At 39.3% G+C, this 5,270-nt stretch overlaps 1 long non-coding RNA gene across 1 annotated transcript; it reads left to right on the top strand.

Annotated features, from left to right (window-relative positions):
* Positions 1–1,513: 1,513 nt before the first annotated feature.
* LOC148320817 (uncharacterized) lies at positions 1,514–4,449 on the top strand. Its single transcript, XR_015846837.1, has 4 exons — positions 1,514–1,557; positions 1,698–1,769; positions 1,875–2,101; positions 4,353–4,449. It is a non-coding gene; the product is annotated as an uncharacterized LOC148320817 (long non-coding RNA).
* The last annotated feature ends 821 nt before the right edge of the window (positions 4,450–5,270 follow it).

A 5,270-nucleotide genomic window follows, 5' to 3' on the forward strand; every position in this document is an offset into this window, starting at 1 on the left:
CAAGAGGGCCTTGCTAGGCTGGGACCGAAGTGGGAGGCAACTGGCAAGGCTGTTCACCACATGGTTGGTCCAGGGTGTAATACCTAAGGCGGTGAAGGAGTGGCGGACTAGGCTGCTCTCAAAAACCACTGATGTGAAGAAACTGAACCTCCTAAATGCATGGAGGCCGGTGACTATTGGTTCGCTAGTGTTGCGGCTGTTTGGTCTAATTTTTGCGAAACGACTAATGAAAGCGTGCCCAGTCAATGTTAGACAAGTCAATGCTGTAGCGGCCCCTTGGACTTGAAATAATGGCGCAGAGTTTCAACTGGTGTCGAGAAACCTTTTATGCTGAACAACGGTCACGCATACTGCACCGTGAAAACTATAGAGCATAAAAAACACAAACCGTAACAGTAGTTTCCAAAATAATTCACATTTTTAGTACATTTAGTATTTTATGCATCGTCATACCTCGTTACGCTTTCCAAGGGCGCTAATAAACGGTTGTCTTTGCCTGGGACAGACGTTGATATACTGAGCGCTCCACCGGTAACGTATAAGGACACGATTCGTGGCGTCGCGACCCGGTGTACTGTCAAAATGTCCTACCCATCTAGACGTCCTACCAATGCCTAGTGCGCGCGCATGCGCATAACGCGGATTGTTATTTCGCGGGAAGCGAGTTGCTTTTTGTCCTACCCATAGTGATTTCGCGGGGAAGTTGGTTGCGTTTTGTCCTACCGATAGTGATTTCGCTGGAAGTTTGCAGCATTTTGTCCTACATCTGCATTGTGCGGTGAAAAGCAGTGAGTACTTAATGTTTTCATTTTCATTTGAGTCTTATTTGACGTATTCATTGTCTCAAAATACTTTCGGCGTGTGTTTCAGTTGCCTACATTTCTCACGCAGTTTATGTAGACCATACTCGTTTGATATCGCCAGTAAATGTTCTCTTTGTAGTAATTCTGTGTTTCATTGTTGGTGGTTTTACTTAATTAGAAAGAAAACAAAAACAATGATCCAGTAAAAATGACCGAATATAGCCACTTAAAGTTAGTACTTCCAAACCTTATACAGATATGGCCTGACTGAGTATGCAGTTATGTATGTGCTCCTTAATGTTTCCTACTTTGCTTGTTAATTCATGTCAACTGGATCAGAAGGAAAATAGTTTGCAACTGTCATTGTAGTTATGGAGGAGAAGTGGGACGAAGTTTACAAGCTTCTTCTTGCTGGAACATACCCACCTGGGTATGATAAAAGCAAGAAGCAAAACCTAAGAAGGTATGCCTCAAAATTCACTCTAAAAGGTCAGTATTTTCATTGTAACCAACCCCACGTGTAGCTCAGATCATTAGCAATTTAAACTTATTAAGATTCTTATTTTTTCCTGATATAGACGGTGAACTCTTCTTTTGCTCCAGGAGAGCAATTAAAACTCAAGAGGAGTCCAGGAGGCTCTTCGAAGAGTTTCACTCTTCTCCTATTGGAGGGCACACTGGCACCCTTAAAACACGCAGTGCCTAATGTTGCCGATTTTATTGGCACGGCATGACTGTCGACATTGAGAAATGGGTATGTGGTACTATACCTTTCTGATTTGTTTGAGCAACATTTGAACATGCATAAACACAGATTTACTGCAATATAGATTTTGTCTTTGTGTATAGATTTTCGTGTTTGTATATCTGTCTTTGCTATGAATCTTTCCTAAGATCCAGGAATGTGACAAGTGCCAAAAAGTTGGCAAACCTCTCACTGTTGCGCTCCCACTGCAGTGTATTAAGGTGAGTTGTAATCGTCTTAAACAATAGTGTCAATGTAAACATTTCCAAAAATTATTTGTATATGTATGTATAGCTGTATATATGTATATTTATTTATTTTATCAGGTGTCTGGGAGCTCGTTGGCATCGATCTTACTGGACCACTTCCAAAGACTGCCAGTGGGTTCCAGTACATCCTGACTGCAACGGACTATTTTTCTAAATGGGTCGAGGCATACCCATTGGGAACGAAATCTGCTGCTGAAGTTGGTCTGAATATTTGCAAAATAATATACAGACATGGGTGCCCTGCAAGAATCCTGTCAGACCAAGGCAGAGAGTTCGTCAATGAAGTAAGCCTATTAATGAAAAATGCTCATGTTTGGCAAATTATTTTAGGATCTGCTTCAGTGATCATAAAGGAACACACCAACATTAAATGCTTATCCTTTGTGAGTGATTGTTGTACATACAGTTTGTCAACCAGGTTTGTGTTTCATGTGTGTATGAGTGATTTATTTACAAATTAGTTTCAATTGTCTTGAAGCTCAACACCAGGCTCTGTGAACTCCTGAAGGTAGAAAGGGTAGTCACAGCAGCATATCATCCGCAGACCAATGGTCTTGATGAAAAGACCAATGACAACATAAAAAGGTATGCTTTTCATTTCATATCGCAAATATCTGTGCCTTTCACAATTTCACATGTTTTGTTTCACTATATCTGCTTTTAGAGCCCTGAGGAAATTGGTTAATGCGCAGCAGAATGACTGGGACTTATACTTGGATGCCACCCTGTTCTCGTTGCGATCCAAAGTACACACCACCACCAAATATTCACCAGGAGGGAAGCACGATTTCCAGCTGAAGTTCCTGCTGAATTGCCAGTGAGTCATTTGAGTCCTTTCTCAACTGTCGCCGAGATGTAATTATCAGTTACACATATATTTTTTTAAGTTAGCAGATACTGTAAGTGTTATATTATTATAAAAGTTGTTGCTTTTGTTCTTTTCTATTCTGACATACACATAGCCCTAGTCTATTTTATTTTCATGTACTTGCTTAAATTATTCATAGTATTAGACAATAAATGAAAGTCTCATGCTGTGCTTCAGCTAATTCTCATTTTATGATTGTTAAAAAAAATACAGATTTCCACCATCATACTCCCAGAGGAAGGTTATTATGGTGAGCTCAATCATTCTCAAAAAGTTGCTCGTGAGGAAGTCTGTGGAGGAAAAAGTAAAAAAGAGTCAAGAAAAGCAGATGGAAGCATATGCTAAAAGGGTCCACAAGAAATACAGAGATGTGCTGTACAAGGCTGGTGACGAAGTCCTTCTCCTAAATATGCAAAAGCGTGGGAGAAAAGGTGGAAGGCTACAGCCAGATTTCAATGGTCCCTATATTATCAAAAGCATATGTGGCAAACGCGTGACATTGCAGAATGCTGATGGGAAGATTTTACAGACTCAGTACAACATTGTCCATATAAAAGACCTGATGTGAAAGGCTATGCCTCAACACAAAGCCCAGTTCAAGATGAACCAACCAGAATCTCAGTAATTCAATTTGCGCCCCGAACTGTTCCCCCTAGTAGAGAGGTACAGCCGGTTAAAGTCCCATCTGAGAATCCGCCCTTTGCACAATTCAGCACACAAGACAAAGGTGACCTTTTTTAAGAAAAATTGTTCTTGACCATTCGGTCGTCTGTTGCTGGTTTGGGCATCATACCTGGTTAACTGTTGCATGACTAGGTTTTGCCAGTAAAAGTTGGCCGATGTTTGACCTTGAAGAGTTATTGTTTGGTGAATGGGAGTTTTAAAGGTTGTCGGTGGTCCATAAAATAAGTCATGGAATGCTTTGTGACGTTCAGCTTTCGCCTGTTGGGTTAGAGTTCAGTTTTGGCCCGTTGGCCTTGACTTCCCCTTTGGCCTGTTGGGCTTGAACTATTTTGACAGTTTCATCTAAAGTGTAATTTCTAACTTAATCATAACTTTCTTTTAGTACACAGGCTCTGGACCGCAAATGACGATGGTCGTGTGGAGGCAGTAGTCGGTACATTCAAAGTTTATGATACATCATTCAGAACGCTTCATGGAACCAAATGGCTGGCAGATGAAGTAAAAGCTCCTATTGTTTTTATCACAGTTGATCGTAATTGTATTTTTGCAGTATGATGCATATACATTCCTTTGCTCTCAATTTAGGTCATTGATGCATACCTGCACTGCCTCATTATGGAACACAAGGCAAGTAAAAAAATAAGAATTTATTATATTACACAGAACCTTTTTACGTGTAATGGACATTTATGCACACACACACACATACATACTAACATATACATATATATATATACATACATACATATATATATATATATGTGTGTATATATGTATATATGTGTGTATATATGTATGTGTGTACATATATGTGTATATATGTATATATAAATATGCATATATATGTATATATAATATATATATGTATATATAATATATATATGTGTGTATATATATAAATATAAACTATTTTTCTTAAATGGATACAATTTTATTGCATCTATAAAATTAAATAAGAATGTCCACAAAATCATGTATTGCAGTTTGCCGAAAACTTCATATTGTTTGGTGAGATAAAGGGGGTGCTGACCGCAGCAGAAGCTGTTGAGCAGGCTCGAAGACAGATAGCTTGTACCCTGCTCGAACATCGGGGTAAGTTTGGGACAGCTTTTATTGTTTATAGCTAGTTTTGTAACCACAACATGAATTACACAAATCACGTATTTACACCGATTAACAAAATGCCCTTGCTGTTTTTGTAGGCAACGCGGAAGACTACTGTGTGGTGTGCTCCATGATAGAGAGTGATGGAGAGTCCAGCATGATTGAAATTGTATATATATATGATTGATTTCAAATTTTCATATGCAGTTTTTATGTGTGCTTGTTTTTTACTTTTTAGGTGCAGTGTCATAAATGTACCAGGTGGGCCCATTTTCAATGTGCCCAATTTGTCCCCCAAGATGACCAGTCACACAGTGACTATTGTTGTAATAAATGTAAATATTTGTGGACAAAACACTGTGGAGTTTGTTCTTCCATCTACTGTCTTCTCCCAATTGTTTAATTAATCCCATTAAACTGTCAGAACGTCCTACCTTTATATATGTGTAAATATACTCCATAAATTAAACTGTCAGAACGTCCTACCTGTATATAAGCGTAAATATACTGCATAAAATATCTGAAAGCGCACGGTGTAGTACTTTGGCTGTCAAATTCGCTTCCGGTAGATTTGTCAGAACAGGCTGTCGAATCAGCCTACGGTAGGACGATTCGAGCGGGTAGGACATTTCGTCAGAACACCAGAAGTTAAATAAAGAAAACGAAGAAGAAATGACCCCCCAAAACAAACACGGAAATGCCACTAGGTGGCACTGCAGGTCCACAACCTCCCATCCACACACATAAACGAAACAACAGCAATGCACCTTATTGGGCATTTACAAATGCTTCAAGAG

The sequence above is a fragment of the Idiotropiscis lumnitzeri genome, chromosome 16, assembly GCF_059441095.1.
Source record: "Idiotropiscis lumnitzeri isolate Australia: NSW breed Sydney's pygmy pipehorse chromosome 16, RoL_Ilum_1.0, whole genome shotgun sequence".
Lineage (NCBI taxonomy): Eukaryota > Metazoa > Chordata > Actinopteri > Syngnathiformes > Syngnathidae > Idiotropiscis > Idiotropiscis lumnitzeri.